This window comes from Octopus sinensis, linkage group LG3 (genome assembly GCF_006345805.1).
Source record: "Octopus sinensis linkage group LG3, ASM634580v1, whole genome shotgun sequence".
In the NCBI taxonomy this organism is placed as follows: domain Eukaryota; kingdom Metazoa; phylum Mollusca; class Cephalopoda; order Octopoda; family Octopodidae; genus Octopus; species Octopus sinensis.
In genome coordinates, this window is record NC_042999.1 from 88,850,581 (window position 1) to 88,864,665 (window position 14,085).

General features: G+C 38.4%; 1 long non-coding RNA gene across 1 annotated transcript; it reads left to right on the forward strand.

The window, feature by feature from the left end:
* Nucleotides 1-2,151: 2,151 nt before the first annotated feature.
* LOC118762766 lies at nucleotides 2,152-12,963 on the forward strand. Its single transcript, XR_004998516.1, has 3 exons — nucleotides 2,152-2,173; nucleotides 7,442-7,447; nucleotides 12,777-12,963. It is a non-coding gene; the product is annotated as an uncharacterized LOC118762766 (long non-coding RNA).
* The last annotated feature ends 1,122 nt before the right edge of the window (nucleotides 12,964-14,085 follow it).

Here is a 14,085-nt window from a genome sequence, read left to right on the forward strand (position 1 = left end):
TATCTGTCTGTTTAAATGTTTCAGTATATCTATGTAGCCATTTACATATGTATCGTGGCCTGTATGCTAGAATGAAGAAGTGTACCTCTGTGTGGTGTGTCTGTGTGAGTGTGTGTGTTTGTGCACGTGTGTAAATGCATACATACATATATAGGAAGTAAGCTCAAACATGCATTCGCTTATGAACATAAGTACGTATATATGCTTAATGTATGTACATATACACACACACATATATACACACACATACATACATATATATATACACACACACACACACACAAATATCTTCATGCATATTATGTTATATCATCATCATCATCATCATACTCGTCATCATTTTACGTCCTTCTTCTAGGCTGATATGGGTTGGATGGTTTGACAGGATCCAAAATGCTGAAGGATTGCTTTGAGCTCCAACATCTGCTTTGGCATAGTTTCTACTGTTGTATGCCCTTCCTAGTGCCAACCACTTTACATGTACTGAAAGTTAGTGTTTTTCTTCATTTTGTGACACATTAACATGAACAATTAATTTAGTTTCCGAAAATGATTGAGAATTTTACATAATTGGGATACCTCCACAAATTACCTTTCTTCTTTCACACTAAATATTCATATTATATAATAATTTTTCCACAGATACTCTTGGACTTATGTATGAATAGTTACTTCAGGAATGAGCTGCTGATGCACTAATCTGGACTTCTCCATATAATATTTTCATTATATTCTAATCAAAGATGGTGAGCTGGCAGAATCATATTTGCACACTAGATAAAATTCTTATTTTAAAGTCTGGTACTTACTCTACTGATCGCTTTTGCCAAACTGTTAAGTCATAGAAACATAAACAAACCAACACCATTTGTCAAGAGGTGGTGTGGGGCAAACTCAAACACCAAGACACATACATAGATATAAATATATATAAATACATATAAATATATAGATATAAATACATACATACATACATACATACATATATACTCAAAATAAGCAACAAGGATATCCAGAGGTAATGCAGTACAGTACGATCGTTTCATGCGACTCCATTTAATCAAACAATGCAAATATTACATCAGTTTTAAAATGTAGAGCAATCTTCAGCTGCATAAAAATATTAAAACTGATGTAATACTGCATTGTTCAATTAAATGGAGTCGCATGAAACAATCGTACTGCCTTACCTCTGGATATCCTTGTTGCTTATTTTGATTATAATCACCCCATTTTGAATTATATGGATAATACCATACCAAATTCTGGTGCCTTTAATTTAAGTACCATATTCAACTGAGTATATATATATATATTATATATATATATATATATATATATGCATATATATATATGTATGTATGTATGTATGTATGTATATACACAACAGGTTTCTTTCAGTTTCAATTTACCAAATCTACTTAGAAGGCTTTTGTTTACCCAAAGTTATAGTAGAAAAAATGTTTGCTCAAGGTACCATGCAATGGGACGGAACCCAGAACCATGTGGTTGGGAAGTAAATTAAAAAACCACACAGCCACCCCTGTATCTAAAAACACCAATGCCCAGAGTATGTGCATTTATTCATATATATACATATATATATCTATCTATCTATCTATATATATATATATAATATATATATATATATATATATATATATATATATGTATATGTATATATATGTATATATGTATATATGTATAAGGAACAAATGAATGAATAAATAAAAAACTTTTTAATTTACTTATTTCAGATATGATATGTATAGAAATATCACTACTATTAATATAGATATTACGATAAGTAGTCTCATGCAAATCAATACATGATTGATAAATGTATTTCTTGTCTAGTGTACATATTGGATACATCAATCTGCCACAATGTGCTGAATTGCATCATTGGTGTCTATACTTATATGTATTTCAATTGTACCAGATGGAATTTTCATTATTAGATTGACACAGGACGTAGAAAGGTGTGGGAGGCTGGTAGCAAAAAAAGAAAAATTATGGTTTCAGATTTAAATAATTAATTGCAAAAAATAAGTAAAGATTATATATGCATGTGTGAATAGACATGCATGTGTATGTGTGTAGATATATATACTATAAATATAAATATATACATATATACTTACATAAATATATATATATATATATATATACATGTACATAAACATGCACATACATATAAATATATGCATACGCACACACACATACACAGTATATATGTAATAATTAAGTTAAGAGGTTGATTCCTCTCTCTCCCTCTCCTCAGCCTTTGCTGGCTGCTTTTTGTTCTGTCTGTCTGCCTGTCTGTCTCTCCCTCTCTCTCTCTCTCTCTCTCTCTCTCTCCTCTCTCTCTCTCTCTCTCTCTCCCTCTCTCTCTCTCTCTCTCTCTTTCTATTTCATTTTTCTTTTCACACTATTTCTCTCGTTTGTCTTTACTTTCACCCTCTACTCATTAATGCATTTTACCTCAAGATTCCTAGCAGATATTGGCTTCAAATGTAATGGAATTATAGGAAGCTTTGGTAATCTTATATTCTTTAGGATTTGCAACAAAAGTTTTTATCACAACTATTAAAGTAAGCAACAATTTGGCAAAGTCAACTGAATATTTTGTGGAGTTTGTTCTGATGCTCGACACTAGGAACTTAAATCTTGCTAAGATAAACTTTGCCCTTTTGTTTTCCTGGGATCAATAAAAAGAATCAATCAAAGGTGATGGATTGGCAGTAATGGTAGAACATCAGACCACATGTCTTGCTGTATTTGTTCCAGCTCTTGGAATTCTGAGTTCAAATACTACCATATTCTACTTGAGGGGCAGTCTTAATCTGTTGGCCAGTTTGACCAGAGCTTCTGGTACTTAGAGAACTCTTGGTGCTGTCTATTTTGTTACAAGCATCAGACCAGGTCTCTGGATTGAAGATATCTCCCTCCTTCCTTCTCACCAGTCTCAGTGGCTATGTGAACGATCATGGGAATTGCTCATTTCCCCATGGCCACAGTCTAATGACGGAAATAAGTGAAAGATAAAAGATTAAAGATAAAAGATACATGTGTCCAAAAGTATCTGCACATAGACATGCACTCATGCTTGAATGCATAAGGTGTTGAAACAGAAAAAAAAATAAGGTATTAGTATGTATGCACATGTGTTTGCACATACATACCTCCACCATTGATGGCATGTGCTGCTCTCTTACTCAATAATAATAATATTGGCACAAGGTCAGCAATTTTGGAAGGGGGGTAAGTCGATTACATCAACCCCAGCATTCAGCTGGTACTTATGTTATCAACCGTGAAAGGATGAAAGGTAAAGTTGACCTTGGCAAAATTTGAACTCAATATGTAAGAACAGACAAAATGCTACTTTGCATTTCACCCAGTGTACTAACAATTTTGCCTGCTCACCGCTTTACAATGATAATAATAATAATAATAATAATAATAATAATAATAATAATAATAATTAGGATGATCATTTCTACTGTAGGTACAAAGCCTAAAATTTTAAGGGAGGTGGGGTGGGCTAGTCTATTACATCAACCCCAGAATGGATGAAAAAGTCAACCTTAGTGAAATTTGAACTCAGAATGTAAATAAAGATGAATTGCTGCTAAGCATTTTGTCCAGTTTGCTAATGATTCTGCTGACTCATTGCTTGAATAATAACAACAAAAACAACAACAACAGCAGCAGCAACAATAATAGTAGTCATTTAATGTCTGTCTTCCTGCTGGTATGGGTTAGCTGGTTTGACAGGAGCGTTTTGCACAAAACATCACTGAATAATAGAGGATGGAAAAGAAACTCATATGGCTGTAAAGACCAGTTATTAATAAACCATACAGCACTCAAAAAAGGCTCACTGCAAAAACGAAATCTTGGCACAGCATGGATTGACTATTGTAAGGTATTTGAGTGACCCACACTACTGGATCTTAAAAGCACTAAATATATACAAGATATCTCCTTTCATAAAAGTTTTCTGCAACATAGAATGGGACAATGGAACACAAAATTGTTTCACAACCATCAAGAAGGCTTGAATGTGTCAGAGAATATAAAAATAGATCTTGGAATATTCCAGGGCAATTCACTCTCTCCTCTTCTCTTCTATCTTTCCCTCATTCCCTTGTCCCATGAGTTGAGTAGAACAAATTACAAGTATAAAATATTTTATAAGGATCATCTCACATTTGTTCTGCATGGATGATTTGAAATTATATACAAAAGATGACAATACCTGAAAGGGCTATTGATAAGTGTGAAAAAATTCAGTCATGACATCAATATGGAATTTGGCCTTGATAAGTGTGCAAAAACTACATTCAAACGGTAAACTGACAGATAATATCTCGACCCAACTGATACAACTATCAAGCATCTTGACCAAGAAGGCTTTTATGTGTATCTGGGGGCTAATGAAGGGAAAGGGGTTCAACATGGGTCAATGAAAGGGAAGACAGGAAGAATATTCTGCAAAGCCCGAAATTTTGGGGGAGAGGGCCAGTAGATTAGATCGACCCCAGTTCACAACTGGTACTTAATTTATATCGACCTCCGAAAGGATGAAAGGCAAAGCCAACCTCGGCGGAATTTGAACTCAGAACATGAAGACAGATGAAATACCACAAAGCATTTCACCCAGCGTGCAAACGCTTCTGCCAGCTCGCCGATGTCAGAATGGTCCTGAATACTAGGCTGAACTTCCAGAATAGAATTGCAGCAATAAACTCCCTGACAGCACCAGTTGTCCAGCATAGCCTTAATATCATCAACTGGAATGCCACCAGACAGAAGAACACTACTAGTCCTTCTTTGGTAAACACCACTGAATAATAAAGGTAGGTGGTAGAGGAGATCCTCATGATGAACTTGACCAATAGTTAGATTTGTCCTACACAGAACAACAGCTATTCAACTTAATTTCACAAGTCAGCAATGCCCAGTCAGACACTGCTCAGATGCATGCAGCATGGTTTTGTTGCTCTGCCTGTATCTTGGCCAGTCCCATGAGCTTATTGTATACAGTGTTTATGTACTCTATAACTCAAATGAAGAATAACAATGGTGTCAGAAAACAGCCATTAGTGGAGTTAAAAAAGATAGTAACGAAAGCTAAAAGTACATGCACTGTACACAGAATAAAACATAGAAAGATGGAAAAGTGAACAGAAAAACAGCCATGCAGAAGAAAGGGTGCATAAGCACATCAGGAATAATGTTATCTAATTTCATAAAGCATGGAATTTTTAAAGGGTACAGTGTCGTGCCAGTTAACAACTGATACAAGTAGTTTATTCCATGCTTCAACAATTCTGAGCATGATACTATGTTTCCAGAAATCATGGGTACTGCGCTGTTTTTTTTTTTTTTATTCTATAAGCATGTCTGTGGGTGGTAGAGGTATTGAATTCAAAAAGGTGGCCAAAGTAATTGTTGGAATGGTAGTGGGTAGGTATTCTTGTGGGCTTCTACCAAGTCAGTTGCTAAATATTGACATTGAAATTTAGTGTTTTTGTATGTGTGTGAGAGAGAGAGAGAGAGAGAGTGTATGTGTGTGTATGTGTGTGTGTGTGTGCTTAGGTGAGTGCATACAGCTGGGGCAATTGTATATGTATATGCATCTGATTGAGTCTGTGTGTATGAACAAATGTATATGTATGTTTATATATGTGATTGAATGTATATGTGTTTGTTAGTGGGTTTGTGCTTTTGTGTGAGTTGTTGCGTTTTTGTAACTGTCTGAATATGTATGTGTGTATGTATGTATGTGTGTGTGTGTATGTGTACACACACACACACACACATATAATATATATGCAACAGTGAATGAAGAAGCATATGTGTGATTGCACATAAGTGACTAGGCAGGAACGAGTGTGAATCTGTATAGTTGAGAAAGCGGGAGAGAGAGAAACAGAGAGTGTGTGTGTATATGTGTGTATGTGTATGTGTGTGTACATGTATGTGTAAATATGACTGCATATCAATGAGTGTGCATGTGTGAGTGACTCTGTAACTGACAGTGTAAGAGAATGAGTGGGAATATGAATGAGAAAGAAAGAGAAAAAGAGTGAGAGAAAAAAACGTAGGCATATGCCTGTGTGTTTTTGTATACATATTTGCTTGTGTATGAATGTGCATATGTGTATATGTATGTTTTCGCCAGTGTGTGTCTTTATGTGTGCATATGTGTTTGTGCATACTCCCATGTGAGCATTTTCAATCTTGCTTGTGTGCGTTAATATTCTTTATAAAAAGCACGGCAAAGGGAGATTAGAACTTTGTACGCAACAAGTGTGAATGTGGTGAGGGTTGGTTGTAGTTTCAAGCAGTGAGATGAAACTAACTAGTAATTTACAATGCTGTAGTAAAGAATGAAATTAAAGATGAAAAAGCTTCAGAGGGATGAAAAAAAAAATACTTTCTGTCAAGAAAAAAAAAAATATTCAATCAAAATTTTTAACAATTAGTTTTCGAAATGAAATAGAATTACAAGTTTCAATCATTGAATAAAAAATAATTATTCTGATGGCATCATCATTGTTACCATCATCATCATCATTGTCTTAGTCGTTAGTGGTGGTACTACCACGGTAGTTGTCATTATCAGCAGTAGCAGAGGCAGCAGCAGTACCAGCAGCAACAGCAGCAACAGCAGCAACAGCAGCATTGTCACTGTTGTCATCATTGTCATCATCAACATCATTGCTATCATCATCATAATTTTCACCATGTCCTCACTGTCATCATCATCATCATCGTCATCATCATCTCCCTACTACTCCTCCTTATCATCACAATTATCATTGTCATCAGCAGCAGCAATATTACCATCATTGTCATTAGCATTTAATTCAGTAGCATCAATGGATATTGGAAAGTTTAAAGATAATATTGATAATGATGATGATGATGATGATGATGATCAGAAGGAGGGGGAGTTGGTCAATGACTGTACAGTTGGTGATGGTATAGGTGATGAACATGGTTGCAGTGGCAGTCGTAATGAATGACAATGATAATGATGATAGTAATGATGATAGTGATGACATTGGTGTTGAATGAAAAAAAAAAGTATGCTGACAATTACTTCTTTGATTAGGCAGCTGACCAGTTATCTATGCCAAAAGCATTATGTGTGGCTGATTAAATTGACTCCAGTGTCACTTAGTATTTGCACCTGTGCTAGCCATTCTTGATGGGATAAAACACAGAGTTAAATTTGGCAGGATTTGAACTCAGGATAATTAGGTATTAAGCAAGGTTACATTAAAAATTGTTTTTTGTCACAGCTATCTCAACCAAGAATGGGGATTGGAGTCTATAGTGGAGCCTGTATGAGGTTCTTCAACCTGCTACAAGGAATAGTAAATTCTTCCCAAACCACATCTTACAATTTTAAAAATGTTAGGAAGCACTGGGTTATGCAATCCTACATATAAGATATAGGGTCCAAAAATAAGATGTGATGGTCATAACTGGGATGTCTTGATCATAGATCTGTTTTATGAGAGCTATTGAAATCAAATTCGATGACTGGCATCCATGCTAGTGGAGCACTAAGAGCACCATCCGAGCATGATCGTTGCCAGAGTGGCTAACTGGCATTCATGCTGGTGATACGTAAAAAGCACCATTCAAGCATGATCGTTACCAGTGTCACTTTACTGGCACTTGTGTCGGTGTGCAGGTGACACAAAAAAAAACATGATTTCCCGTGACCATTGCCAGTACCGCCTGACTGGCCCTCATGCCAGTGGAACATAAAAGCACCCACCACACTCTCGGAGTGGTTGGCGTTAGGAAGGGCATCCAGCTGTAGAAACTCTGCCAAATCAAGGTTGGACCTGGTGCAGCCATCTGGTTCGCCAGTCCTCAGTCAAATCATCCAGCCCATGCTAGCATGGAAAACGGAGGTCAAACGACGACGACGACGACGACGACGACGATGATGATGATGATGATGATGAGGAGGAGGAGGAGGAGGAGGAGGAGGAATATTGGTCTAAACAACAAAACAGCAATGTCAATAAAGATTTCTTACTGAGGCTTGATACAAACTTTGTAGAAGAGTTATAATTGATTATTCCGAACCTACTACTACTGCAACTGCTATTGCTGCTGATGGTACTATGGCTGCAACTTGCAATAGAGGATATCTTGGTAAGAGTATATACCAGACCTTTGCTTCAGGCTTTTAGGTAGATTTTTGTCCCTCCTACCTTTGATTCAGAGGAATATCCATGATGTGACAGCTAGAGAGAGAGAAAGAGAACTGCCCCAACACAGAGATAATATTTTATTTACCAGCATTTGAAAGGATGAAAGGAAATGTTGACCTTGGTGGGATTTGAACAGAGAGCTGGGATAAACATCCCTATTCATTATGTTAGCTTATCTAAGAATTTACCAATAATCTTTCATCAACAAAATATATTCACCAACAGGTTGTCCCTCTAGTGAGTTCAGAGAATGGCAAAATTGAAGTTGGGATGATAACATCTTTGCAAAAGATATTACAAAATTTTCCAGCATACAACTTGATGTAGTAAATAGTGTAAACAAGTAGTGTAAACATTCAAACATTGTCTCCATCTTTCCACTCCTGTTGCATTTCACATGGAATTTTTGATCCTCCAAAGGCATTATGGTGTATAAATGTACTACCTTTTTTGGTTGTAAATTTCAGTCTGAAAACTTCATAATGTATCCTGGAAAATATGGTAACAGAGAAAGTTAAACAGCTGTTGTTTATTTGATGACAAGTTTCAACCACTGCACTATAGACATCCTGGGATGCCATCACTGACCCCAGAACTAATTTCAGTCTGCTTTACTGATCTTCATTTGTCAAATGCCTAATTTGCAGAACATAAAGGTGGCAGTATCAACACAAAATCAGGTTTAACAACTGTACTGTCTCAGAAAAAACAAACATGTGCTTACAGATACTCACCTATACAGCTATATGCATGCATGAAAATTTACGTTTATTCCAATAATAATTGGAGCACTTGGTTTTTTAAGAAAATGCTTAACTGTCAGTCTGGATAGGCTTGAATTTTCAGAAAAAGAAATCAACCAACTGACTTACACATTACAAATAGAATCTGTAAGCAGAACAGTAAGACTATGCAAGATTTTTCTCAGGTTTAAAATGTGACATTATTTTCTTTATCTATGTTCCAATGATGGAGCTTTGTATCTTTGTTAGAAACCAGCTCCTTCTTCAGGCAAAGAATTTAAATGATTAAAAATAGATGAGAAACATAGGTGACTTGTCTATGGTCCCCACCATGATTATAAACACTAGGATCTCCACTAGCAGTCCTTCTACTAATCAGAACTTAAGAGTCCACTAAATTTTAACCACACTAAACCACATACATATGCATATGTAGCCATGCATGAGGATAATGGCTCAGGCACCCAACTAATCTACCCTCCACCAAACATACATATCAACCCTTGCAAAAAAAAGGCCTCCACACATATCACTGCCATTCAAATGTTGCTGGCTTCACAACTCATTCAAGGTCAATTTTTTTTGTGTGTGTAAGAGACGTAACTCATGACAGATCCCTCTCATGATTGCCTCCTACGACTTTGTTTCAGCACCCACAAACTGCATGTGACTCTTTCTCACCTTCAGAAACCATTTGTTCCATAAAGCAATCTCTGGTAATCTGGTTATCTAATATCAGATGTGAAGCTTATTCATAAGATCAGCTCTAACAGATCAATAATACTGTATACTTTGATTAGTATGTTTGTGTGTATACATACATACATACATACATAGATATGTCATGCTGAATCTTCCTAAGAACTATATTAAGAGAAAGCGTGTCTGTGGAGTGCTCAGCCACTCACATGTTAATTTCATAAGCATGCTGTTCTGTTGATCAGATCAACTGGAACACTTGTTGGAACTGACGAAGTGCCAATTATATATATATGATGGCCGTCCACTCGTGACCGAGGAAGACCATTGCCGACCTTCAGGAACATTGTGCGCTCTAGGACTAACTTAGATTTTGCATTTGTGGCTCCGTTGGTGGCTAATGAGCCCTGCTCTTGACAAGCATAAACGACTGCAAACATTGCAGACCAAGCTTTCCCCATTCACTATACGAGCCGTGCGCTTTCACGCAGCTCGCTTAAGTTCTTCATGCTGGATACGTGCTCTCTCAAAAGTGTCGATCCCCTCCTTAACCTGCTTATTCCATCTGTGGTGATGACAGGCATTGTTCTCCCAGTCAGTGTCCTGCATATCAAAGGCCTTTAACGAGGACTTGACACAGTCCTTAAATTGCAGCCTTGGTTTCTGCCAGAGTCTCCTTCCATTCACAAGTTCTCCATAGAGCATCTGCTTAGAAATCCTTCTATCCTCCATTCTAATAAGGTGTCCAGTCCAACGCAACCGGTGCTTGTGTACCATCACCTCAATAATCAAGATATCAGCTGTCCTCAGGATCTGTGTGGCTGGAATTTTTGAGGTCCAGCCAACATTGAGAATGTGTTTGAGACATCTCTGATGAAAACGTTCAAGGACCCTTACCTGACGTTTGTACAGAGTCCATGTCTCACATGAGTAGAGAAGCGATGTCAGTACACAAGCACGGTACACAGCAACTTTTGTTCTCCTTGCGATGCCATGTTGGGACCAGACACGAGACTGAAGAGACCGGAAGGAATTAGTTGCTCTCTGCAACCTGAAAGATATTTCTTCATCCAGGGAGCAAGAACGGCTGAGTGTGCTGCCCAGGTAGTCAAACTTGTCTACTACCTTCAGAATTGTTCCTTCAACCAAGATAGCTGGTTCTATATATGGATTTCCTGGTGCAGGCTGGAACATTACAACAGTCTTGTCCAGGCTAATGCTGAGTCCAAATATCCTGCAAGAAGCAGAAATGCAATTCATGAGCATTTGCATGTCATCCACTGTATGAGTGACTAAGTCACAGTCATCTGCATAAAGGAGGTCACGAATAATAGACTGGGAAACCTTTGAATTGGCAGCAAATCGGCGTAGATTAAAGAGGCGGTCAGAAGATCGATATCTGACATATATATTTCCAGAGAGCTAACCTTAGCAAAAGCATGAGTAAAAGCAGCAGCAAAGTACAAAGAAAAGAGAGTTGGGGCAAGGATGTCACCCTGCTTGACACCATTCTCTACAGGAATGGGTCCCGCCATGGCACCACCAACATTGACCCAAGCCTCCATCCCATCATGAAATGATTTAATTATAAATACAAAGTGATCTGGACATTCAAGTTTGCCAAGTATTTTCCATAGAAAGGCCCTATTTACAGTATCAAAGGCCTTAGTTAAATCAATGAATACCTGGACAAGATCCATATTCTGCTCATAGCATTTCTCCTGCATCTGTCTTGCTGTGAAAATCATATCCATTCTCCCTCTACCAGATCGGAAGCCACATTGAGATTCAGATAGGACATCATTTACGAGACACCCATTCAGACGGGTAAGAAGAATATTTGCCAGAACCTTGCCAGCAGCTGAGAGTAGAGCAATACCTCTGTAGTTACCACACATTGTTCTGGCTCCTTTTCCTTTATATAGAGGAAGAATAATTGCATCCTTCCAGTCCTTAGGGATTGCACCATCCCTCCAGACTGCACTAATAAGTTCATGAAGGGACTGTGTGATGCAATTACAACCAAATCGCAAGACCTCAGCACAAATTCCATTCTTTCCAGGTGCCCTACCAAGATTCAAGTTACTTATTGATGTCATTACTTCATGTATTGATGGCGAGGAGTCTAAGGAGTCAATGATAGGTCTTTGTTTCATAGTATCAATCACTGTTTCATCCACAACTGACTCATGGTTTAGGAGTTCAAAGAAGTGTTCGATCCAGCGACCTGTGATTTCTGTTGATTTAGTAAACAGAGTGGAAGACTCCTTGGAAAGCAAAGGAGCTGATGTGGAGCTCTTAGGTTCATAAGCTCGCTTCATAAGATGGTAAAGCTTCTTGCTGTCATTTGCATCAGCAGCAGCCTGAACATCACGAGCAAGATCCTCCCATCAAGTGTTCTGCATCTTCCTGAGAGATCGCTGCAGTAGTGATTTTACACTGGGCAAGTGCTAGACTTCGCTGCACAGTAGACAGTTCTCTGTGCAGCAACACACTGTGGGCATGGTGCTTCACCACTAATAGTCGTTGAATTCCAGCATCATTCTCATCAAACCAGTCTCTGTGTCTGGCAGTAACATACCCCAGTGTTTCGGCTGCACATTCAACAACCTGGTCTTGAAAATCTTCCCATGCTGCAGCAGTTTCAATGCTGGACAAGCGAGTCTGAACAGGGAGCTCTTCCAACTTCTTCAGGATATCAGATCGGACTGCAAAACCAACACCAGCCTCTCTGCGCTCCTCCTTCTGCCTTCCTTTCCAAAAAAAGGTGTATCTGCCTCCTACTTCCTCAAACTGACCATCACCTTCTATACGAGTCTCTGAGAGTGCAGCTATATCAATTTTATAACGGTTCAGCTCACGAGCAACAAGTGCAGTGCATCTTTCAGGCCTCCAATCACTCTTGTTGTTCAACAGAGTACGTACATTCCAACATGAAATGTTTAAGTTCCGTCCAGATTTTATAGATAAAAGACTCTTTGTTTTTCGAGCGCAGGGTGGACATCCGTCAGGCGCGCTAAACTGACCAGATATGGAAAGACAGGCAATTTTTGGTTCACCTTTTCTAGAACCTCCCCGGTCTCCAGGTGAGCAGTGCCCTCTCCAAATGGAGCTGCTCAGACACCCATGCAGCAACCGAATCCTACCGCTGTCTTGGGCAACAAGGAGACGACTTTATATCTAGCATGGGCCGCCTACGAGCAGGTCACTGACTACATGCTTCCAACCCATCAGGTCTGCATGCTTCACCACCTTCCCATCGCTGCAGGACTTCCGAATATAAAAAACAAGTACTAAAAATGAAGAAAATATATACTAAAAATAAGATAGATATATATAGAATAACAAAAAAAAAAAGAGGCCGGCAATGCCTGTGCAGAGTTTTAGGTCCAATAAGGCTTGCACAACACCTCATAGACCCTCTCCACTTTATTGACATTATCCAGAGACAAACCGGAGCAAGATGTCTGGTGCCAATATGAGTTGCAGACTCAGGGATGTGGGAGCGCCGTGATCTGTAGCACAAACCAAAGATCCCCAAAATGTTCAATGCCATTCCCTGCATATCTGGTTTTACATCAGAGTGACCTTCTAGAGACGTGCTTTAACAAAATCTGAGGGGTGCCTCACTCCCAGTGGTCTTTCAGCACGCCGGACACCACCTCGGAATTTCTATGTACTCGTGCTAACATTTATTGGATGGCCGTTGACTCTCAAGAGGTCCTCTGCCCTTTGACGGGTTTTGCTTTTCATCCCGCAGGGTGTCCAATAAACATCCTCCTCATCAAGCAAGCTTGGTGGGGTTGCCGGTTTAGTCGCCGACGACCCGACCATGCAACAGGTTGTACTGGGTTACATGTTACCAGTAGCACCCATGAAATATACAACCAAAAGAGCTACTAATAGTTTCATGCCATTATGATACTTGAACATATTTAATAGCAAACCATCTTTCTCTTCATCTTTTACTCTGAAAGCAACTGGAGGTGGCAGGCACTAACAGTTGCCAGTCAAAATTCCCACATGTGTGTGTGTGTGCATGTGCATGCATGTGTGCATGTGCGCGTGTGCATGTGTGTGTATGTACAGTGATGGGTTTGAGGGTTTTGTTTACTTACGAATTGATTTCTTTATTTCACCACAGTATAAATACCTATAATGGTGAGACTTAAAAAGAAATAATAATTAATTCAGTTCAATTAAAAAGCATGGGTAAGCAACGCATTGTAAGCCACACTATAATTAGCGAAAACATTTATCTGTGTGCAGGGTATACATTGCCCCTCCAATGCCATTTTTCATTATTATTATTATTATTATTACTATTATTAAATTGGTTTGGCTCAGGTTTGGTCTTATTCCTGGTCGGAATTATGTGGATAGCAGATTACTACC